Source organism: Paroedura picta, chromosome 4 (assembly GCF_049243985.1).
Source record: "Paroedura picta isolate Pp20150507F chromosome 4, Ppicta_v3.0, whole genome shotgun sequence".
In the NCBI taxonomy this organism is placed as follows: Eukaryota; Metazoa; Chordata; class Lepidosauria; order Squamata; family Gekkonidae; genus Paroedura; species Paroedura picta.
This window is the reverse complement of record NC_135372.1, coordinates 45,905,002-45,929,811: the sequence shown is the minus strand read 5'-3', so window position 1 is coordinate 45,929,811 and position 24,810 is coordinate 45,905,002. Positions and strand designations below refer to the sequence as shown.

At 43.2% G+C, this 24,810-nt stretch overlaps 1 long non-coding RNA gene across 3 annotated transcripts in view; it reads left to right on the top strand.

The window, feature by feature from the left end:
• LOC143835293 (uncharacterized) overlaps positions 1-24,810 on the top strand; it is an 86,749-nt gene that overhangs the window by 14,641 nt on the left and 47,298 nt on the right. For all 3 annotated transcript variants that reach the window (XR_013230067.1, XR_013230066.1, XR_013230065.1), the window contains exon 2: positions 21,755-21,825. This is a non-coding gene — a long non-coding RNA (uncharacterized LOC143835293). The remainder of the gene's footprint in view (positions 1-21,754; positions 21,826-24,810) is intronic.

The window sequence follows — 24,810 nt, the reverse complement described above, 5'->3', positions numbered from 1 at the left end:
GTAGATGTGTCTAGATGTGGATCTAGATCTTCTTTGCTCTGGCCTCAACCAAGGGTTTGGGTTTTTCCTCCCATAACATTGAATGAACTCTAAGTATGAAATGATTGTATCCTGCTGTGAGTTTTCCTATCAATGCTTCACTTCATGACCTACTGCTTGTGGAGTACAGAAGACTGCATTGTGGTGGGATATCAATAGCATCTAATGTGACATAGATGCCTGTCCAGGCTCTGACATGAATATGGTTGCTAAGTGAAGATAGCTAATTGAATTGTCCCAGTTATGAGCAAAACAAGTTCCTGTTTGTTATCTGAAGAAGTGAGCCATGACTCACAAAAGCTCAAACCCTGTCACAAATTACGTTAGTCTAAGGTACTCCTGGGCCTATTCTGTACACATTGGAGAATGCACTTTCAAGGTGCTTTTGCAGCTGGATTTTCCTGTGCAGAACAGGATAATCTCCTTCTTAAGTGCATTGAAAGTGTGTTCTCCAATGCATGCAGAATGGGCCCTGGACTCTTGTTCTTGTCTGTTGCTACAGGCTACCCATCTTGATCTAAGTTACTATTTGCTGTGATGATTTTTATAGAAATTGCACACCATGTTGAGCAGCATGACACCTGTGCAGTAGCCACTTGTGCTGAAGGACCAGATGGTGCCATTTTAATAAAGAGTAACATTGACCAGATCTTCTCGGTTACCTGAGAACAGGCATTGCAGCACAGTTGGGTCATTAAAATTAATGGAATGTCCCTTCTTCACATTGGAATCAGTGGACGCACTTATATAATTGGATAGATCCTTTAAATGACCAACACTGAATACTTTACCTTGCACCTGTTTATGAAAAGACTTCAAAAATGATTGCAAGATGAACAACATTCATTGGCAGACAGACACATAAGTAGTAAATATCTCATCAATGTTTTTTTTTTAATTGGAGGTGACAAAAACAAGTGTGTGGCAGCTGCAAAAAAGGGGTTGTAAGAGAAAGCAGGACAATCCCCCTCTGGCTTTATTTATGAATATGAATAAATATTCATATAAATTATAAATATGAATAAATATATAAATAAAATAAATATTTATGGTTCAGGTAAGGACTATCCCTAGATGCTATTGAGAATGAAAAGTGAAACATTGGACTATTGTTTTTGGCAGCAACATCTGTATCTCTTGTATGCCTACTTCTAGTCTAACTACCCTTTACTGTCATTTGGACACATTAGGTTATTGTTCTTTAAAAGACATCTCACTAGTGAGGCTACAGCCCCTGAAATTCCTTACTACAATGTGGCAGTGCAAGCTCCGGTCGAAATAGTACTGTTACTGACTTCAACAGGATTATAACATCTTAGGAGGAGAGAAAGCCCTTTCTTCCCCTTAAAAGAGAATGTGCTGTGTGTTGCAGGGATTCGAGGTGCATTGGTTACGGTGAAGACTTTGAAAAGGAGACAAAGAGGCTGGGAGTTCTCGTTCCCTGTTGGGATATTTTAAATCAATGCCTTTGTTAATCCGGGATGAGATGATGCTAGGCATCCAAGGATGGCAATGCTGCATCCCCGGTTTCATTTAAAATAAATCAATGCGTTGAGCATATTGGGGATTTCTGTTCTGGGAAGTAAGAGGAGGGCAAAGAGATACTACTTTTTCATACCTGCAGCGTTGACACAGCAGGAACATCTAAGAGGCATCAGCAAGGGAACGGAATATGCTGCAGAGTAGTATCAATTAACTTTAATTAAGGTCTCTTAAGGCCTGTGTGTTCGGAGATCATTTTTCTCTCCATTTCCTTGCGAAGCAGCTTTCTCGGTACAACTTCCTACAAATTTCTACGTGCAATGCTGAAAGAGAGCCAGGGAAATGATTATCTATTTCAGCAAACTTTTACTGCTCAATCAGTGAAGGGTCTGCTGTTTTGTGATGGGCTAGCCATAGTAGCTGAACATGAACACTTGGTGTATTGGGTGGCTAGAGTTTTGTATCTGAAAAGGAGTCCAGCAGTCAGCTCAGAAATGGACTACCTGGGACAGAGTGAGCTTGTGGTCTAGAGTTGCTGTGTCATATACAGTTTCTCTGAATTTCTTGCTGAAGCTGGAGAATCTTGGACAGAGCTCTGCCAACTTCATAGAAGAAGCTTCTGGGTTGCTCAGCAATGATGTAAAAGGTAAAGGTATCCCTTGTGCAAGCACCGGGTCATGTCTGACCCTTGGGGTGACGCGCTCTAGCATTTTCATGGCAGACTCAATACGGGGTGCCTTCCCCGGTCATTACCATTTACCCCCCAGCAAGCTGGGTACTCATTTTACCGACCTCGGAAGGATGGAAGGCTGAGTCAACCTTGAGCCAGCTGCTGGGATTGAACTCTCAGCCTCATGGGCAGAGCTTCAGACAGAATATCGGCTGCCTTACCACTCTGTGCCACAAGAGGCTCACAGCAATGATGAGCTGGAATCAAACATGGAAAAGCATGGACATAAGCCTGACTACCAAATATAGATTAGTTAGATCTATTAAATTTTCAGTAGCCACTTATGGCTGTGAAAGTTGGCCAATGGAAAAATCAAACAAGTTTTGTTTGAACTCTGGTGTTGGAGAAGGCTTCTGCGGGTTCCATAGACAGCAAAAGTTACCAACAAGGAAATACTACCAATGCATAAAATCTGATGTATCATTGGTAGTCAAAATCATGAAATTCCAGCTCACTTACTTTGGCCATCTCATGCAATCCAACCAAATGGAGAAAGCAATTATGCTAGGGATTAGTCAGTGGAAATAAGGAAACCAGGTCAACAAAATGTATGGTGGATGCAATTGGGTTGGACACCAGCCAGAACGTTGCATAGCTGTGGGAGGCAGTGCAGGATCAGGGATTGTGGTAGCAGCTGTGCCATGGGATCATCAAGAGTTGGGCAGGACTGAATGACTGACAACAACAAGAAGCTTGTATTTCCCTTCTTAAATCTTTGCATGGCTGAGTTGTGAAGCAAAGGGCAAGAGTGATAAGGCAAGAGCCAAAGAGTCCTTCACCTGTGGCTTATTGCTTGCAGATTTAATTTGATTTTATATTGTATTTCTATCCCCCAGAGAGATCAGGGCAGGTAACAGCATATTGGAAGACAGACATTTAAATTTTTTACAAAGAAGAATTTAAAATACACAGATATTAAAATTTAACTCTCTAAAATTATATTAAAACAAATCCCTACTGTACTGGGTGGTACATCCTTACTGTGAAAGAGAAGACACAGGCTATATGAAAGAATTTATTTCTCAGATGAATATAACCAGATAGACTGAAATAGGAAGACCAACTAGAGTACTGATCTTACTGTCTTCTAGGCCTCAACCATAGGCCTGGCAGTACAGCTCTGTCTTACAGGCCTTGCAGAACTGTCAAAGCTCTGCAGGGCTCTAAGTTCACTAGGCAGAGTGTTCCATCAGGCTTGGGCCAGGGCCAAAAAGTCATGATATCTGGGGCCAGGGATCCTGAGCAGGTGTCGAAGCTGGGCCAACAGATCTGGGACTGGCATGTACGTAAGTGCTGACAAGTCACAGCAGGCTTATGATGACTTCAAGGGGATGTCAAGGCAAATGAAAAGCAGAAATGGTTTGCCATTGCCTTCCTCGGCAAAGACTTCCTTGAGTGGTCTCCCATCCAAGTAATGACCCTACTTTGCTTCTGGGATGAGACGGTCAGCCTGTACCATGATGCTTTCCTTCCCTCTGGGGCTAGTGCATTATACTCTGTGCTGTTTCCCATTCGTTTCTTTAAATTGCATGTTTGTACTTTGAAAGCTGTGTTGAGGCCTCCCTAGAGAGGAAAGCATGCTAAAATAGTATCTAAAACTGGAATAATAGTATGGTGCCCTCATCGGACATATACAGATGGAGACATTTGCTTTCTTTAAAGACAGTTTTTTAGCTTTTAAGTGGCCTTCACATTAGCTGGTACAAATAGAGTTCATTTTTCAACTGCTAGGGATGCTGTTGTACAATCCACACAGCTGTGCTGGGGCTCTAAAGAAGCCATTCTCAATGGGGGCCATATGGGTCCCTGGAGCGCCCTTTCAAGGCAGCCACAGAATGAAAAAAATGTGAGAAGGGGAGCCGAAGGGGAGGCCTTGGTAACTCAACTGATGCAATACCCTTTTTGTCATGTATGGTGTCCCAATATTTATTTATTAAATTTGTAGGCCACCTCCCTCTGTGAGCAGGCTCAGGGTGGCTAACAACATATAAAACTAGTACACACATAGTTAAAAACTGTTAGCATTTAAACTTTAACTATCAGTTTAAATAAGATAAAATAAAATGTTTCCAAATTCCAATTCCAAATTCCTAGTTCCGATAGGGCCTGGGTCTCTGTTAGCAGCTCATTCCACCAAGCTGGTGCCAGGGCTGAGAAGGCCCTGGCTATAGTTGAGGCCAATCACACTTCTTTCGGGCCTGGGATCACCAACAAGTTGGAGTTGGCAGAGCACAAGGCTCTTCTGGGTAGTCAGAGAGGCGGTCCCTCAGATGCACAGGGTTGGACCGCATAAGGCCTTAAAGGTTAAAACCAGCACCTTGAACCTGATCCAAAATTCAACTGGCAGCCAATATAGGTACTTGAGGGCAGGTCAAATATGGGCCTTCTTCAGAGGCCTCATGACCCAGGCAGCCACATTCTGAACCAGCTGTAATTTTTGGATCCAGGCCAAAGGAAGGCTCACGTAGAACAAGTTGCAGCAATGTAACCTGGACCATCATGGATCACTAGTAGCTTTACTTGTCATAGCCTGCCAAGCTATCCTTTTGACCAGCACCCTCCATTGTGAGGGAGGTGTCGAAGATCACCCCTAGATTCCAGAGGGTGTGTGCTGTTTTCAGTTGTACCCTGTCAAGACAGGGGAGGCAAACTTCCTCTTCTGGGTCCCTCCTCCCCAGTCAAGGGACTTCTGTCTTCATGGGGTTAAGCTACATCATGCTTCCCAGACACCTGGCCAAGGACCTAGTCTATTTGACCACTCGAGATAGAGCTGGGTATCACTTGCATACTAGTGACACCCTAGCCCATCTCCTTGGACCTGCTGTGCTAGAGGGTGCATAAAGATGTTAAATAATATCAGGGAGAGAATAATGCCCTCCCACATAACTGATCGTCACCAATAGCAACCCTCTATCATTGACCTTGGAGAGAGGTGACTAGCCACTGTAACACTGACCACCATATCTCCACATTGATAAGTGAGTGTGCTGGAAGCTCAAGATCTACTTGGTCAATATGAAAGTTGCAGAAAAGCGCCAAGCTCATGGATCACATTTGGCTTGATGGATGGTTAAACTTTAATTTCATACACATACAGATAGTTTTTCTAGTATGCTGGAAAGTTCGAGTTTTCTTGATGCTCAATAATAAATGACTTTCTGCTATCTGTACGTGTTGTGCTTCTGTATCCTTGTTTGACAGGGGGCCCTGGCAGCTGAGAAGAGCACCTAAAAGGGCTGTGGCCCAAAAAAGGTTGAGATGGCTGCTCTAAAGTCTCTAAGGAAGTAAAAAAACGAAGCAAAGAAGGTTTTCAGTCTTAATACTGTTGGGTGCTGTTCCTTGTTTACTTTGTGTATAGTACTTTTTAATACAGAGTTCTAAGACGAAGCTAAACAACAGGATCAAAAGCAGGGATGAGCAGAAGAGGTTACACACCCCATGCGCTGTGCAAATTAAATATACATTGAGAGTTTCTGGGTGACATCCTGGCAACTTGACTCAGTTTGTTGTCTTCTTTGCATAAATAATTTGCACTTTCATCATATCACAGTGGATGAACAATATTGCCTTCCACACTTTCCCATGGGTCACTTGATCAAGCTAGAGACACTTATCCAAGCATATTGGGCAGTTTTATGTCCCTGAGGGAATTCTATGTTGTAGCCTGAGGAGAGCTACACAGCAATATGTTTCTAAACTGTTGAATGGACTTTTTGAATCCCTTATTTTGAACTAGGTGTTCTCATACATAAATTAGGAGTAGGGTTTTAATTATACATGCAAGGGGGAAGAGTACTGTCCAGTGTTGTTGAGGGTAAGGTAACTTAAAATTTAAACAGTACACAATGGTTTCTTCATATTCTGGTGTCATCCTCGCTTAGCAGTTGAGTTAAATATATACATACCAGGCATTTCAGCTCTGGATCAGCTACCTGTCTTGTTTGCAGATAGGCTGTCTGCTGTTTATTTTTAAAAAATTAGCAGATGTTTTATTTATTTATTTATTATTTTGGCTTGTATCCCGCCACTCTCCGTAGACTCGTGGAGAATTACGCGAAAAGAGATTAAAGCCCCAGTAAAATCAAACAGAAATCCCCCAATAAGATGTTCCCTTACTAATCTGTATGTTGATTTAAAAAACTGACAGAAAGTTGCATATGTAGCAAATGTGACCTGCGCAGAAAATATGAATTAGTGACATTATAGGCAGTAGCCAGTTGATATCTTCTACAGATGATTGGAGCCACTCAGCACTGGCCCCACAGACAAAAAATCACACCCATGGAGATAGTGGCACTTCTTTCTCCTGCATCCCCCAGCACACCCATTGTTGATCCCATTTAAAAGAAAACCAAGCACTCCCTGATCCACCATGCTGCCTCAAGCATGACCCCACTGTAAGCAACCAGGTGTCTGAGTTGCGCTTGTCCCACCTCACTAAACTATTATTGGACACCCTCTCTTTCTAAAAGAGCTGTTGTAAGCCAAAGCTGCCTCCTCCGCAGAAAGCGCCTTTGTATCCAAAACGTTGGACAAGTGTCGAAACAAATGCCATGACCATTCCAGGAAAGCAGCAGACACCAAGCACATATACTTGGTGTAACTGCGGAGCAAAGCACCAAATGACTTATCACCCTCGTATCTAGCATTCTCTGATGACTGACCATGAATGCTAGTCCTAGCAGCCACCTCAACTGGCTTGATGAATTTACAAACATCCACGTAACACTCCCTGCTCCTCCCATGCTTTGGCCCCAAGAGAACAAGACAGGTGGGCCCCAGGAGGCTCCTCATTGTCATCAAAGCTCTTAGGCGTGTTCACCAGGCCCTTAGCCCCTTCACCTGACAGCAATTGATCCTGTGCCTCCTCCCTACACTTTAGCAGCCAAGAGGCAACCTCATGGACAAAAGTTCCTTTCAACGAATAAGACCCCACAGCATGTATAACCTTGGCTTCATCATCCAATGAGGAGAACTCACCAGAAGACCTGTCTGATGAGCGATAGGACCAGTCCCTCCTTGACCTCCTCCTCTGCTTTTGCTTTCTGGCAGCTGACCCAGCAGCAGCCTCTGCCACTGTTCCCCACCAACGAAATACCCAGGTAGGCTCCCTTCCCATCTGCACAGTGGCGGTTCTGTGGTGTGAGGGCACTAGCCAGTTGATGATTTTTGCTCAAGTGAACTCCTGCAGAAGTGGAGTTTTAGCACTCACTTGATTAGAAGACAGTGAAGGCGGATATTAAACATGGTAAGCATTCTTCCAAGTTTCCCTTACTACCCTAGTTATTCTCTTTAATTTTGCCAACTGTGAGACCAGCAAAAAACCCAGCAGTTTGCCTATTAAAAGCTTTGCCTACTCTGGCTCGAAAGCCAATTTAGAAAGGAATCATCCTGACTTACTATGACCGTTTATGGACTAGAGGTTTCATGCCAAGCTGCAGGCTGGAGTTTTAGTCGTGGCAGGTTGCCCCACCTCTTCCTGCACCCACACGGGGGAGGATTTGGCCTGGTGTGCCTCATATGCCCCAGTTTTGTGCTCCTGTATGGGAGCTGGGGCACTGAAGTTCCCAGTGCATAAACGGTCTATGAGATTGCTGAAGACGTACGACCATCAGAATAGTTCTCAGCTATACAAGGTAGCCTGAAGGTCACACAAAAAGGGGATATCACTTCTGGGCTACAGTTCAAGCACGTATCGTAATTTACTGGGCGGTATGCAACCCTTGGATGACACTGTGCTATAGGATAGCTTGCTGTTTTACTGCAGCACCTGGAAAAAAATACGTGTTGGCAAGTTAATTGTATTGCAGTGGGTTCTGTATGGCTCACATTGAAGTCTGTATAGTTTTATGCAGACTAGAAAGAAAGGGCTTTCCAGAAGCTGTAGGCGATATAGGGGAATGGAAACAGAAACAGAAAGACGGCATTTGTATAGATTATGCTGGTTCTGAAATTATGCTGGTACTGAAATAGTGTATCTGTGCATTGGGAAGAAGGCTGTTTAGTGTTATTGCTCAGGTGCCCACAGTATGGAGTAACTACTTTATGAGAGAATTAGCAAACTGCCATTTGGGGAGTTCTTAACTGGAGAGTGGAATACAGTGAGACTGACAACAGCACTTCTCCATGTTGTTAATTACATCCTCTGAATCCACACACGGAAAGTAGCCGATGATTGCAAACTAAGGCTGAGAATTTTATCTTGTGATTCTTATTGCCCTGTGTTGTACAATGCTATCCAGTTTGTCTTTTAAAAATGTCATCCAGTTGTATTATTGCATTTTGCGTGCTGAACCAGTGTTGCCTTGGAATCAGCTAGATCTAGCACATCGAAGCAAGGTTCTGCATTTTACATTGGGTTTACTTTGGGTTTTCAAGTTTGATATTAAAAGGTATGCTCCAGAGTAGGGTTGCCAGGACAGCGCCCTGATGATGATGATTCCCTGATGTGTCATGATCAGCTGCTTGGTGGGCCTTTTAAATGCTTCCCGTTCAGCCTTCTCTGGCAGTGAAGAGCAGTAAATACTGCCAGAGAAGGCTAGAGAGGCATTTAAAGGGTCAGCTGAGCAGCTGATCATGACACATCAGCTGCTTGGCATGTTCCCTCCCTCCCAGATTCTTCCTTTAAACTGGCTGAATTGTGGCCAAATCTCCAAATCATGATTTGGCCACCTTTGATTTGGCCTTTCAAAAGTGCAGAGATAATTTGGCTTGCATAGGTCTGAAAAGTACCCAAATCAGCATTCATTCAGGTACTTTTTGACTTATCTGAACTGAATCACCTATCCCTAGTCCTGTCTAAGCAGGTGCATGGGAAAATTCAGACTATTGTGGATTTGGCTAGAATAGATTTGGGCCAAATCAGAATAATCAGAACCACCCTTCCCTGGCCAAATCTAAAGTGGTCCAAATCCCCCCCCCTGCATATGCCTCTCCCCCTGCCATCTGAGAAAGGGGGGAAGCATTTATAGGGTACACCATGCAGCAAGGGGAGGCATTAAAAGAGCCCACCAAGCAGCTGATGACACATCAGCTGCTTGGTTCATGCTCTCTCCCCCCTTGCTTTCTCATGGGCTGCCTGAGAAAGGGGGGAGGCATTTAAAGGACCCACCAATCAGCTGATGTGTCATCAGCTGCTAGGCATGCCCTTTAAATGCATCCTCCAGTCTTCACTGTTGGTGGAGGGAATTCTCTGCTGTCAGAGAAAGCTGGGGGGAGAAGCATTTAAAGGGCCCACAAGTAGCTCATGTTTGCCACTCCTTGGTATCCTTTCAAGCAGGTGGGCTGCGGTGTGAGAATACGAGGTGGCAGGCAGCTCCCCTGATTCACAATCTGTTGCCACCTGGCACCAGGGCTCCTGTGGTATATTCAATAAAGTGGTAAACTTTGTTTCTCCAAAGTATCTGGTGGCAGGTTTTTCATATATCACTTGCACTCCCCTGTATCTCTAGTTTCTCAATCCGTTCAACATTTCTTATGTTTGTCTTCCTCACTGTTGAAAAACAGAACACCTACACATGTCATACTCTTCGAAGCTATTAATCAAACAAAGATAGGAAAAACTACATGTACCTATCTTGGTATCCCACTTCCCTGATTGTAGAAGATAAAACAGGTGTTAGCAGAGCTAGAGGGGAAAACAGTCTCATACATTCTGAGCAGAATTCTGTCAACTTTACTGCAAGACCAGGATTATAAAAAGCAGTACCAAAGAGACCTTTAGGTTATACAGCTTGCAGAAAGAAACAAGAAGGAAGTCAAAACATCCAAGAGAGTTTGATCAATGGGAGGCATATATTACAAATCCCATAACCAAAAAGGATACTAGGCATAGGCAGTTTGGTTCGGATAAGCCAAAAAGTACCCAAATCAATGCTGACCACAGAAGGATTGAAAGAGAGTGGGTGGGATGCCTGTCATCACCAGCTGATCAGTGAGTGCTCTCTTTCCCCTTCTTTTCAGGCAGTGGAGCTGCTACTGTCTGGGATTCAGCTGATTCCAAAAAGGTGAAGGGTTATTTGTGTTTTTCAGATTCAGTTGAATTGGAAAGTATACAGGGTTTTTTGCACATGTATTGGAATCCAGGATTTTTCAGAAATACCATTTTTTGGGTGGGGGGGGGGGAAGGATCTGAATCAAACGATACCAATTACAAAAAATTGCACACTCCTGCTAAGTACTGAGACAGAGTAGGTGTGAAGAGTTGTAAACACTCAAAGTACTAAAGCTTATTACACTTTTTCAAAATAGCTTCCCCCACCTTACCTTTTCCGCACCATCTTAAGCAACCGCTAATCGATAAATGTTACAAAATATTATTTGAAAATTCAGACTGCTCACAGTGAGAACTGTCATTCCGGCCATCCTGCTTGCAGTCTTGCACCTAGCTGTCAACTCGGCTAACGTGAGAATTATAGCCTTTGGTGGAAGTTTTTTAGAAACTGTTTACAAAACACCAAAAACTGGAGGTCTTTGCTTCTGGCATCTCTGGGACGGGAGAGGGCACAGCAGAGGAAGAAACAGAAAGGAAAGGTTGAAGATAGTTTAAATGGATGGCTTCTGTAAACCCTTGCACATTTTAAACAATACAAGACAGAGGTTGATAAAGACATCAATCAGGCCTCGGTTAACTTATTGACAGGCTACTTTGGAGCTACAGAAGGCTTATAATCTAAGGGTGTGTTTGATCCATGATTTATCAGCTGTGGGAGTCGATAGATTAGAACAAGCTTTTGTGGTGATGCTGTGGATCAAAGGCAAGGCATTAAAAATCAGAGAAAGAACAGAGTTGTTGCTTAGGTAGCTTACAAAAAGAAATGGCGGAATGCTAGCCCTGTTCAAGTATACTAAAATCAAGGGTGAGGCATTTTACTAGATTATTCCCAAACTCACCAAAGAGAAAAACCAGTTCCAGGCCATATGGCAGATTACATATATGCTTTGCCTTCTGTGAAAACAATGCGCCCACGGCTGTCATTTCTTGTCGTTGACCAATATATAATGAGGGTCAGGCTAAAGATCTGCTACATGGTTACTATTTGGGCTGCATTAATCTTCTAGTCAGGAGTACTAATGAAAAGAGAAGGCCAATGCCCATTTTCAGGGACTATTAGAGTGGTCAGGTTGCTCTGTCCTGGGGCAGGGGGAATTGTCGGGGGAACAGTGTCATACAAAGCTTTTTCTGGCGGCATACACATAACAGATATCACCACATTGTGTGATGATCTATGCATTTCTCCAATGGCTTTTTTACTGTAGTGTTTCAGGAAAATTCTGGAGCGTTGCATGACTTGGTGACATCATTTCAGATTGTGCATCCAAAAGTGATGTTATGGGATAGCATGATGCCATTTCACCAAGTTTCGGATCCTTCCTTGTCTTTTGGGGGTTGTGGCTCTAGCAACCACTCTCCATGGGCCAGAACAATCTGCCCATCATGTCACAAACGCTCAGGGTCCATAATAAAGTCGGCACAATCTAGTAGTACTTATATGGAGCGATGGATATTGAGTGGTGGGACTCAGAAAAGTTAGCAGAATGCTGCTGGCTGCATGGATTTCTTTTATGACAAATGCAACAGGGCCAGGTCTCAAGGTAATCTTTTAAAAATCTTTGGTAATAGTTCTTTTTTAAGAATTATAAGTGCCCAGATTTTTTAAAAAAATCAATTTCAAGTACAAAATAGAGTGCCAGCATTCTTCAGATTCTTTTTTAAAGACCACCATTGTTACTTGTTCTTATAATCTCTCCCTTGGGGAGCAAATGAAAAACCTTTCTTTCCCTTCCCTAATAACATCCAAAAGAAAAAAAAAATTGAGCTCCGTTAAATAAAGCAAAGTACAATTGTGTGGTAATGGCTTGCTCGGACTTGCCAAACAAACATAAATTCAATATGTCAGCTCAAAGGGGTGTTTTGTTGCTTATTAGCATTTGTTCAATTAATTTATTGGCACAAAGGTAAGTAAGCTGCTCAGGCTGGCATTTTGTTCTTCATAGAAAAATCAGCCATATAGTGAAAAGAAAAGGTGATTGACCAAATTACTGTCTATTAGTACAATTGCTTACATAATGCAGGCCTTTCTATAGCCACTCATGTGGTTGCCTATAGCAACTATAAACTGTGTGGAGGGATAGAGCAGAGTTTTGTACCTCCTGGAATCTACCTAGAAACTTTAACTTTTGGCAAGAGCAGGTGTGTTTCTGGAGTAAGCTGCTTTCGGAGGTTCTGGGATTGCTCTGAAGATAAAGAGGAACTCTGGGGTTAAAGAGGGATGGAGTTTTTGCTATGGGCCATGTGAGGTAGGGTCTCTCAACATCATGTACTTAAAAGGGAGGAGAGGAGAACTATTTTATAAGCCACTTCTGCTACCCATTTGGGAGAAAAGCAGGGTACAAATATTTAATCCATCGATAAATACAGTACGATTCTTACCTCAACAGTCTTGGAAGTCTTTAGAGCCACCATGGATTAAATAAAAACTCTTTATTGGAGAGTTCCTAAGGAGGTCAGTAATCTAGTTAAGCGTGAGTTTATATCTCCTTCTCCACCCGGATGGGAATGCATAACAATGTAAAACAGAATTGTCTGGGGGGGAATTTTTATAAAAGGAATATGGCTATATTAGAACAGAATGGTTTTGAATATGCTTGACTAAAGTGACTGGGGATGCAGACTGTTCTGCTGTATTTAATGTATTGCTGTAACCCAGGCTTGTCCAATCTCATCAGATCCCGGAAGATTTATTTATTTATTTATTTGTATACTGCCTGCCCCCCCCCCTCCCAAAGGCTCAGGGCTTTTGTTGCACAGCCAAATCAGCATATAGGCTTTCAGATTTTTAGCAGATAATCTCAAATCCATTTGTAACTTTCTTCCTGGGAGTAGGGTGAAAGATCACCAATAAATCCTCATTTCTATTTCCCAACATTCTGAATCTGAGCTGTGGTTTTACCTCAAGATTCACCTTCACTTGGGTGCATGTGTGGTGGGGGGCTGTGATTTCAAACCCAGCATCTTTTCCTGGTATCTGGAGTGGCTGCGGTTGGATAGCCAAATCAGAATCTTGGCTTGCACGTTTTTTCCTCTTCCTTCTTTCCCCCAGATCACACATGGGAGTACCTTAAAGTGCCACCTTGACCAGTCAAGTTTTCATTTTCTGTGCTTTTCTTTTTTCTACCCTCTTTCCCCTACTCAGGCCCCATTGACACACTTTGAAGCCAGTCGTACATCACTGCTTTTCCTGCATCAGGGTGTGATCAGTTTGGGATCCTCTTTGGTGATTCTCCCTCAACAGGTTGGGTCTTCCTGAGTAGTCTCCTGTTTAAAAAAAATTGGCTGTGGTCCTGCTTTTGGAGGATATCCATTCCATAGTCCCCCTTCTTTTCTACCTGCATGCTTGTTGCCCCTTTTGAAATAACGTAGTCTGATAGCAAGTCCAGTCATAGGTGTCAAGGGGTCATTTGGGAAGGGTTTGGGAGAGGATCCCGTTTGCTACTTTCCACTACCTTCCAGGGTCGTTTACCTGAGTAATCGCACTTTTTGGTTTTTCCATGCCTTGGGGCTTTCTCTTGTTTTATATCCAATGACAATTGAGGCATCCCCTAGTTGATTTCCTGCAAGGGTTGGTTGTGACCCCACTGTTATTCTCAAAAAAAAAAAAAAAAAAGAGACTGATTCATAAGTCTCACACCCACTCTGACTTATGTGCCAGGCCTGAATTGAGAGTTTGAGAGTGTCTGCTCTCTCCCCCATAGATCAAACTACTTTCCTGTTTCCCCAACAAGATGAGTGGTACAGTGCAAATGTGTGGTCAGGCTCAAATGAGGGGTAGGGTGCAAATGAGGGGTGTGCATTATGATGTGGGGAGGTCCACTACTTCTCTTACAATGCAGAGCCAGCTTGATGTAGTGGTGAGGAGTGCGGACTTCTGGCGAGCCGGGTTTGATTCCATGCTCCCCCACATGCAGCCAGCTGGGTGACCTTGGGCTCGCCACAGCACTGATAAAGCTGTTCTGACCAGGCAGTGATATCAGGGCTCTCTCAGCCTCACCCACCCCACAGAGTGTCTGTTGTGGGGAGAGGAATGGGAAGGCGACTGTAAGCCGCTTTGAGCCTCCTTCGGGTAGAGAAAAGTGGCATATAAGAACCAACACTTCTCCTTCTCCTCCTGTGAGCAGCCACCCACAGTTAACTATTCTACCCATCAGTCCCATGAGTTCTACTTTGGGTGGTGTGTGGCAGGCAAGGATGCAGAGGTGTACTCCTCATCGCAGACTTGTAGTCTTTTTCCAGACTCCAAAGAGGAGCAATTCCTTGATCAGCCCAAGGAGCAGCAGTTGCTCTCACTGTTTCTGGAGGAAGAACCTGACTCCTGCGAAGCTGGAGGATGGGGAGTGGACAAACTATAGCCCCTCCAAATCAAAAGCCACCATGTCTACATCTGCTTCAAACACACCCTTTGGCCCATCCTCAAGGACTAGTAGTGGACCTCATTCACAGCCTCTTAGATCGGCTCATAATCCCAGATTGGGTCCCAGGTTTCAGCCAGATCTTTGGACCACTTCCACATGATTCCCAGTGACCCCTGTGTTGTGGGGTGCAGGATTTGCAAGGCCCACATGCACTGTGGAACAGGTTCAAGCCTCCTCCACTCTCCACCGGCACCTGGAGCGTATCCTCCCTATGTTCTGCCTGTGCAGTAGAGAACAATTCCTGATAGGAGCAAAAGACTGATCCCCCTCTCCTCACAGAAAATGTGTTGCCCCCTCCCAAGGAAGCTTGTACTGTTGACTTGTTGGGTGTAGATGGCCGGGCCTTATTGGGGACTCCGTAAATGAGGGCCATTCCTCCCAATGGGGTAGTCCGATCACAATAGGACATATGGTTGGGAATGCCAGGCTGGTGATGATGACAGAGTCCCTCTATGGGGACTGTGATCACTTTTTCTCTAGAAGGTTTCTAGCCACTGGATAGTCTTGAAATAATCTACATTTAGAGCTTACTATATTTACAAATTGGTTGTGATTCAAGTGAAACGTTTATTGGCCAGTTTCTGACTGCACATCCCTAAGGCATTCCATAGTAATAATCAATATTAAATGGGAAGGAAAAGTAGGGGAGAGAATGGTCAGAGAGGAATAAATGGCAAGTAATATTAGAGCTGTGGGTGGCCAAAAGTATCTAAGTGTATGTATAAATATATATATATATAGCTCTCAAAATATTTGGCTATAGCCCTCTAGGTACAATGAAAGAAAGAACAGTCAGAAATAGAATGCTGTAATTCTGAAAGGATGTTTTTTATTTAAAAATACATCCAAATATTTAATTCCCTCTTGCAGGTAATGTGGTTCTGTACTCTGCAAGCCTAGAAGTATAACCGGAAGCAATGCTCTCTCCTCTGCATCTTTCACAATAAGAGATAGCAGACAAGGCTAACTTCATGGCCTCTGAGTACTCCAGGCTCCAAGTGGATATGTATTTAAAACGTATTTGCAGAGAAGCCAGCTTAAATGGTTTCTTGCTGAGCTAACAGTAGCCTTCTGCCTTTGAGCTAACTAGGTTCATCTAATCATAACCTGAGCTGATTACCAAGGCAATCCCACTTTGACAAGGAGGGAGATGCTCACTAGCAATTGGGAATGGTTACAAAAAGAGTTTCAGCACCTTGACTATTCTAGGTAGAAGAATGATTCAGCAGATGATATATATGGCTAGTTAACACTGATTTATTTAATGAAAGTAATTAGGAACGATGAATTATTGGTTGCTCGAATGAGTTCTTAGGTTTCTTGCAGACTGTGATTGCTGTTCACCTAAAATATGAACTTGCTTCATTATTCAGCTATGATTTACATATGGAAGGATAAAATGAATCTTACATAGTTGGCGACTGTCAAGAGAACTGAGCACGAGCCCCCCTGGATTATTTCTCCTTGTCCAATGTGCCAGCCAGTTGGTCCTCAAGGTTGATGCACTCAAGAAGACCACACCTTGTCAAATATATGTAATAATTAATTACAATAATTGACTATGCAGTACAGTCTTTATGGCTTGGCAACAAGAAAATAAAGAAGCTAATTTTTCTATCTAATCCATTGAATACTTTAGGATTAGACAATCAGTCTTTTGCAGCATAAAATCCACACAGTAGCATCTATGCATTGTGGTCCTTCAAAATGTAGGGACATTGAGATCATAAATACTTGCAAGTTAGACTAGGCCTTCTAATAGACCATTTATGCACTGGAGGTTTCATGCTGGGCTGCAGGCTGGAATTTTGTTGTGGCAGGTTGCCCCACCTCTTCCTGCACCCACATTGGGAGCATTTGGCCTGGTGCACCTCATCTGCCCCCAATCTGTGCTCCTGACAGGGGGGTGGGGCAGTGAAGTTCCCAGTGCATAAACGGTCAAAGTGAGAACATCCTCTGAGCAATGGGGGAGATCACTGACTCTTAATGAGTTGGGCAAAATTCACGTGATGGACATATGAACACACTACTGTCAACTTCCTTGTGGAGTGCTGTAGGGCAGGGGGTAGTCAACCTGTGGTCCTCCAAATGTTCATGACTACAATTCCAATGAGCCCATGCTGTAGGGTATGGTTTTCTCCCCCAACTAGAATATCCTTATGCACCCTCTTGTCTGGAAGTATGTCATCAATATGCTGATGACACCCTTCTCTGCTTCCTGATAAGTGACTGCCCAGGCTCAGCCCACTGTCTTTTGCCTGGAAGAAGTGATGGTATGGATGAAGCAGAGTTGCCTGAAACTCAGCTCCTTGAAGACAGAGGTCATGTGGCTAGGTAGGAAGGGCACAGGTGAGGAAGTGCGCCTACTATGCCTGGATGATATTCAGCTTATAGTGATACACAAAGTCAGGAATTTGGTTTGATCTTATGATGGATGGCAGCTCAGTGGTGGCTGGAGAGGGCAAGCATTGAATCCAGGTGGTCACCGCTGCTACCACCGCGGCTGTTGACCCTTCTGCCTGGCCATTCCCACTGCCTTTCCTGCCGCCACCGCTGTGAGTCTGAAGTGAATTCTCCGGCTGGGAGTGAATTCTGAATCTCAAGCTGTTAAATGGATCTCAGTTCTTTTAAATGCCTCAAACTCATGGAATGGAAAAAAATATACCAAAAAAGTATACCAAGAAATAACAATATTCGGGGGTTTCAACCTGTTTTTTTCCCATACCTGTAGTTTCTCCCCTCCTTGGTAGTTTCTGTCCTTCCCTTGCCAAATAAGCAAGCAAGACACCAGAGCAGTGGGGCAGTGGAAAACAGGCCCAGGGTGGGAAGCAGGGAGTAATCAGCCACATCTGCCTTGTCTTTCACTTGCTTTGGGGCATGTGCAAAGTAACGGATACTGTCTCAATTGTTGTTGTGGTAGTTAGGTGCGAAGTCGTGTCCGACCCATTGCGACCCCATGGACAATGATCCTCCAGGCCTTCCTGTCCTCTATCATTCCCCGGAGTCCATTTAAGTTTGCACCAACTGCTTCAGACTTCATCCAGCCACCTCATTCTCTGTCGTCCCCTTCTTCTTTTGCCTTCAATCGCTCCCAGCATTAGGCTCTTCTCCAGGGAGTCCTTCCTTCTCATGAGGTGGCCACTTTGGCCACTGTCTCAATAGCACAGGGCAATCCTAATTTTTCTTTTGAGACAATGTGAAACTGTAGCAAAATTGTAAGACTTGAGAAACATCAGTAATCACTTTGAGTGCCCCAGGTATGTTAGTATATTTATTTACCGCAGTCAACCTAATACCATGATCTCACGTTTGTAGGAAAATATAGAATGCTGTCTGCAAGATCTCGTGGGTTATAGAGAATATAAATATAAGGCCTCTATCAAAAACAAAGCCACCTTATTAAATTAGCATCTCTTTGTTCTTTGTTTGAGCAAACAGCCTTCAGAGAAGCAACAAGACTGAACTCTATCAGAACAGTAATACTGTTGGGATGAAAGGGGATCAAGTTAAAAGCACAAGTGTTCACTTATCTGGTTTCTTAAGGGAAGCTGCCAAGAGACTGGAAAGCCAGTTATGCCATGGACTAAACGTATGAAATGCTATAAATCTTTTTTTAATAAAATAAAAATAAAGATTGTTTGCTTTTAGAGACACTGCCACAGACTGTGGCTCTAAATTTAGAAAGATCTGATATGAACGCCAGATGTCTTTCCATATAGTTTCATTTCTCTGAGCCCATTTTTTCTCAGAACACATTCTTTTTAGTACAATAAAAGTTCCTGTACAAAATGTTTGCCAACTCCCACGTAACATCACATTGTTCAATCTGTTGTCTGGGCTACCATTTCCCCTGCTCTTCTGTAAAAAAAAAAAATCCAAATCACTTTCCTCCTCCTCCTCTCAGGAGTATAATGTCTCTGTGATCTAATATCACCCCCCCCCCCCAAACACACACCTATGCCATTGCACTGTATTGTGGCTTAGTGCATTTCCTAACTGAATGCTTTCTGGCAGTTTTCACCAGTTTTGCAGTGAGAGGCATTTTGAGTCAGTAGCTGCAGTTTTATCTGAAGGACTCAGGAGTGTGCTGGGGCTAAAACAAAGCTGGAAACAGTAGGGGCTTTTCACAGAATGTGCTGCAAATAGAACTCCATCTAAAGTAAGTGGTCCTGGAACTTGAAAAAAAAATTCAGAATTTTTACCTTTGTGTCTATGGTCTCCTGGGGCATTCAAGAAAATAATGCCTTTGGTTTAATGAGGGAAGGGCATACTCTGGATTCCAGACATTCTGCTTCTCAGCATTTTCAAATGTTGATGGAGATCAGTGGGGGTGAATCCCTGAGAGAGATCAAATCCAAAATGTGATGGAACAGAGAAGAAACTTCTCACAACTGCCTTCTTTGCTACTTTTGGCTGCTACTCCCCAAGGAGGCTTTGCTGAGTCATTAGCAATAACTTTACTCAATACATTTCTGCTTGTGATCTCATTGACCTGTTGTTGTGACATGCTAATGGATTCCTTGACATTTTGTTTAGACCAAATGGTGGAGGAAATGGATATTTTAGCTTCCTTCTAATTAAAGGAATGCCTGGAAATTAACTTTTTTTAACCTCTTGAAACAGAGGTGAAAAAAACAACTTTCACTCTAAAAAGAGCTTCTTAACTATATGAGATTTAGGCTACGAAGCAATCCCTGGTGGAGAGATGCTTGTTGATGGTAGGAGTCAGCCAAAGGGTGAAAGCCAACACACCCACACAAAAGTCATATAGAAAGAAAGTCGAGCAATAAAGCTCATGTGTTGATTTGGGACTGCTTAATCTAGCTGCAAAATCCAGACTTCCTGGCATCCCACAGATAAACAGTTCATACTAGGTATGTGGAAAAAATAAATAAATGTGGGCTGTTTCGGGTTTGGCATGACCCAGTTTGGACAATATACAACTTTGCTAAAATCTGAGCCCAATGATGGCACCTTTAAGACCAACCAAGATTTATTCAAGGCATGAGCTTTCGTCTGCATGCACACTGTCCATCAGACAGCGGATCCTTGAAAAGCAGGGGGAGGCACAAGGCTAGTTTGTCCAGGCAGACCACCCAGATACAAGCTGGTCTTGTATCTTGCCTTGTTCTTCAAGGATCTGCTCTCTGCTGGACAGTGTGCATACACACGAAAGCTCACTCCTTGAATAAATCTTGGTTGGTCTTAAAGGTGCCATTGGACTCAAATTTGGTTGTACTACTTCAGACCAACACAGCTATCCACATGAAAATAAGATACAATTTAGATGGTTGTAAAAAAGGGATCTGACAGATTCACATAAGGTATTAGCCCTGAAAGTCAAATCCATAAGATATTGGGAGACCAATGTTTGGGTGTATGTTTTCCCAGCCATGCTTGAGTTGGTAGATAACCCTCGCAATCAACAAAGGGAGCTGCAACCAAGCTCTCATCCAACTTGGACAGAGAACTAGGAATGAAGCGTAGAGCTATGGGTCAGAAAGCTAAAAAAGTCTGAAAAATACATCAGATTCTTGTAGCATAGTTAATCGTCTGAGTCACTGAATATAGGTGTCTGAATCATCAAGCTATTTAAATATGAAGTCAGAAATGAAATGATAGTTCAGAGACAAAGATCTGAGGCACCTCTATTTTTAAAAAGAACAAGTTGATCAGTGGAATATTTTGGAAATGGCATCCAACTTGACTCTAGTTTATGGGCCAAAATCTGATTATTTTCTTTAGACCAAAGTGTGGGATAGATGCAACAGGATTTTATCCCATCCTACTCCAGGTCTTAGATCTACTGATGTTTTCTGTTAAATATCACATTTTTTACAGACTAAATCTTTTAATATTCACAACCATTCAGTCACTGAATACTGTGGGATGTTCAACAAAAATCAATATACTTATCTGGAATTCTGCAGCCATCATTGGAGGCTTTTGAAAAACTCAAACCAAACACATATATCACATACACACACACACACACACACACACACATATATATATTCTAATACCTGTTGTATATAAAAACAGATTAACTATGATATATACTAAAAGTGTACACGTGGAAAGCAATGCAAATTACCAATTGTATTTGTTGTGGAATGGGGTGGGACCATGCAAGGTTTGCCACAGAAAAAATCTCTCTTCTCATACACTTTTTCTTCTTTTGTCAAGCTCAAACTTATTTTACTGCTAACAACATAAAATTTATCATTTATAACTTAGCATATTTATGAAATTTAAATATCTACGTACCTAATAGAGCAATCCTAAGCAAGTCTACTCAAAAATAAGTGATTAATTGGTGCTTACTCCTAGGAAAGTGTAATTAGATTGCAACCTTAAAGGCCAAACTACACGAGACTTTTAAAAACTAGTCAGTTTATTTTAAAAATCTGTAGGTTGGGATGGGAGGGAGAAATTGCCCCACTTGGGAGCTTCACGTGTAGCATACCCATTTCTAAAAACAGCAACACTTGAAAATTGTTATACACAATGCCACTTTAGCACACGTATCTCACTTTTTGCCATTTGAGAGGAAGGGTAAAAAATAAATATTTAAAAATGGAAAATACAAGCTCTGTACTATAGAAAGTGAGCTATTTGCATAGCAGCAGTTTCACACAGTCTTAATACAGTTAACTGCACTTTTGAATATTGAGTTACATAGCTCACTACGGAAACCTTCAATCATAAGCTATTGTCATAAATAATATAACATACTAATGAGTCTAACTTAAACAATAAATAGAGCTGCCCACAGCATAGATGGGAATTATCATAATGCAATGCTGTTCATCATATTAAAAAAAAAATCTTCATGTTATACACTGCAGCTAAAACTTTGTCAAAGAAAATGTTTCTCTCCTTCCAAGGCAGGGGGAAAAATATCATAGGAACTTTTTTCAGTACTTCCCCCAAATTGTCACATTTCCCATTGGAAAAAACTGGGGAAAGATCTCAGGAAATTACCAAGAACAAAGCTGCTGTCTTCCCAGTGTTTTTGCTTTTTCCCTTCAGGGTTTTACATCTTGAGCAATGTCCACAGTGGCAGAAAGAGGGAAGAAACTAAAAAGGAGGAAGACAGACAGGTGAGAGAATACAATTTGGGAATGGGACGGAGATTCTTCCAGGGTCAGCTGATGGCATGAACTGCATGTATTTACTAGCAAAAATGTGGGCAACAGGTCTTGGCTCTGAATTTTAAATACTGTGTTTAGTTGTGGTCACTAATTTCCCGTACTTCTTAAAGAAGGGGGGAGGTGACCTTGAGGGATGACATTTTATGACAGCAAAACAATCACTGAAAAATAACAAACCATTTTAAGCAGCATTAGAAAACCCAGCATTAAAGAATTCTGCCACACTGCAAAACAGCCTAAAATGTGCCTTATAAAGCAGTTTGCAAGCTAGGGGCTTTCCGCACTCCTTCAAAATCGCACAATGGTTGCCAATTGAAAACGCTACTGATTTGCCGTTATGCACAACGTCGTTGACAATCTGCCACACACCTGAAACCGATCCGCAAAAAGCGCTTCCTTGTAGCGCTTTTAGGGAAATCCCCAAAAGTGGATTCACCCTCCGGAAAGCGCTACATTCCTGCAACCAATCTGCAACACTAGCGGGAAACTTCTGTGCGTTACCATTGCTGTGGTTTCTATAAAGTCCCTCCCCCTGGCTCTCTCCTCTGATCTTCCGGCGAAGCGATCGCCATTTTTTTCTCCGAGCGAGCGGAGATCAACGCACCGGCGAGCCTCCGTTTAGCCAGTGAGGCTTCCCCGGCTGCAGTCCCTCCCCAGAGCTGTTTACAGTCACTAAGCACAAACAACAGAGAAGCCCATTTGCTGATTTATTTTCCCTTTATTTTTCACACTGTTTTCGGCCGAAAATCGTGCCCATGAGGGGGGGGTTTCACTCGGGGGGAGCGTGGCAACGATGAAACGGCAGCTCAAACACACCTGCCAGCTGGATGGGTCTCTCCGTTGCAACGAAGCAACGCATATTCGTTGCAACGGGTGTGTTTAAAAAAAAAAAACCTTTCTTAAAGGGAAAGGGGCTATTTGGGAGCATGCTAACGGCCGCCCATTGGCTGCTTGACGGCAAGGGGCGGGACGAACTCGGCAATAGCGTTTCCTTTCTAGCGATTTTTGCTGAGACCGGAAGCCTGTGGGAAACGATAGAAACGCAACTGGATTCCACTACAAAGGCAGGTATGCATAACAACGAATTCCACTGTTTTAAATGGTGATTTTTCGTTCAGCAAACAATTTGCTACAAGGATCCTGGTGCGAAAAGCCCCCTAGAAGTCCACTCTAAAAACAACTGAAAAGGATTAATAGTAGGTAGGACTATATGTTTTAGCTCAGGGGTAGTCAAACTGCATCCCTCCAGATGTCCATGGACTACAATTCCCATGAGCCCCTGCCAGCATTCACTGGCAGAGGCTCATGGAAATTGTATTCCATGGACATCTGGAGGGACACAGTTTAACTACCCCTGTTTTAGTTTTTTGCTTTAAAAAAGAGTAAATAGACACCAGGTAAGCCTCAAGGGAAAGGACATTTACAGAAAAAGTATCTCTGAAAAAAAGTCCTGTCTCTGGTCCCTATCATCTCTTCTCTGCAGGCTGGGGTACAGAAAGCAGGACTTGTGAGGAGGGTCTTAATGGACAGGTCAGAATGTGTGGGAGGAGGTGGTCCTTGAAGCCTCTTCCCAAGCCATTAGGGCCTTAAAGGTTCCTAAATAGGCAGGGGTACCAACTTCCAATTGGAGATTTCCAGAGATGAAGTCCACTAAAGGAAATGGCAGCTTTGGAGGATGGTCTATATCGCATCGCTTTTCTGCTGAGCTCCCTTCCTTCCTGAAACGCCACCATCCCCATACCCTGTCCTCCCCCGTAGGAATTTCAGAAGCTGAAATTGGCAATCCTACCCCTAAATTAATCGTACCTGGAAACAAATAGCGGCTATTGCAGTTTTTTAAGGCGCAGGAGTGAGGCAGTCCCAATATCCTGCCCCTGACAATGGCAAAGCAATTACTGTAGGTTTCATTTATTCTTACTCCAAAAATCATTTCTGGAAGAGGGTTATTACACACTGTTGTATTCATTTAAATTCTTGTCCTACATTGGGCTCTGAAGTAAAGTGTGCTAATAAACTAACCATAAACATTATTAAATAATAAACTTGATTTAAAAGAATAAAAGCTGGTATAATAGAAGAGTCACTTTCACAAAGGATCTGGTTGTTCTAATAGAACATTAGCTCCTCAAATGCAATCAGCAATATATTCCATCTGGATAAGGGCTTATTTAACGTTTAATGAAGGAAGTTTTGGCTCTTGAAAATGGCATAGCTGGGTCTTACCAAGGCCGTGTGTTGATGCGGCACAGGGGTGACTGAAAGGTAGGCATGACCATGTGCCCACTGGCACATGCATGGAGACTGGAGGTGGCACACTGCAGCGGAGCGATGGGGGGAAGGACCTGAGCACACCTAGTTAAGGCGCCACATGTTCACGTTCTGCCTCTTTGCTGTGGCTCTTTGACGGACAGCTTCCCTCCCTATAATGCTGTATTTTGGTTGGTTGTATTGGGTTGCATGTTAAAAATTTATTAACATAGCTGCGTGGGTTTGCCATGAGAAAGAGCCTGTTGGTAGGGGCCCTGTCTGCGTACAGGAGCCCCTGGGGGGTTGGCGGGACCTCCTAAGAGGTGGCACAGCAATGGGGAAGCCAACCCGGCTGGGTAGGTTTAAACAGACGTGTTGGCCAGAGGACCTGGAGGTAGCCAACTGAGGTTGGCGCCTCCACAAAGAGGTCCCTTCCAAGGTAGAACAGGATTCCAAGATGCAAGGAGATCTGAGTTCCAAGCTGAGAATGGGTAGGAGCTCTAAGGCGCCTCCTCAGAGTCTGGGGTTTAAGGAACCAGTCGGCTGACTGGCAGGACAGGCTTTCTTCTCATTGGTGCCAACCTTGTTATGTATTAAAGCTGTGGCCATTTAAAAGTCAGAACATCTGTGTTGTGTCTCCTTGCAGCTTACATGCCCCACTGCAAATCAACATATACCCCCCCCCCC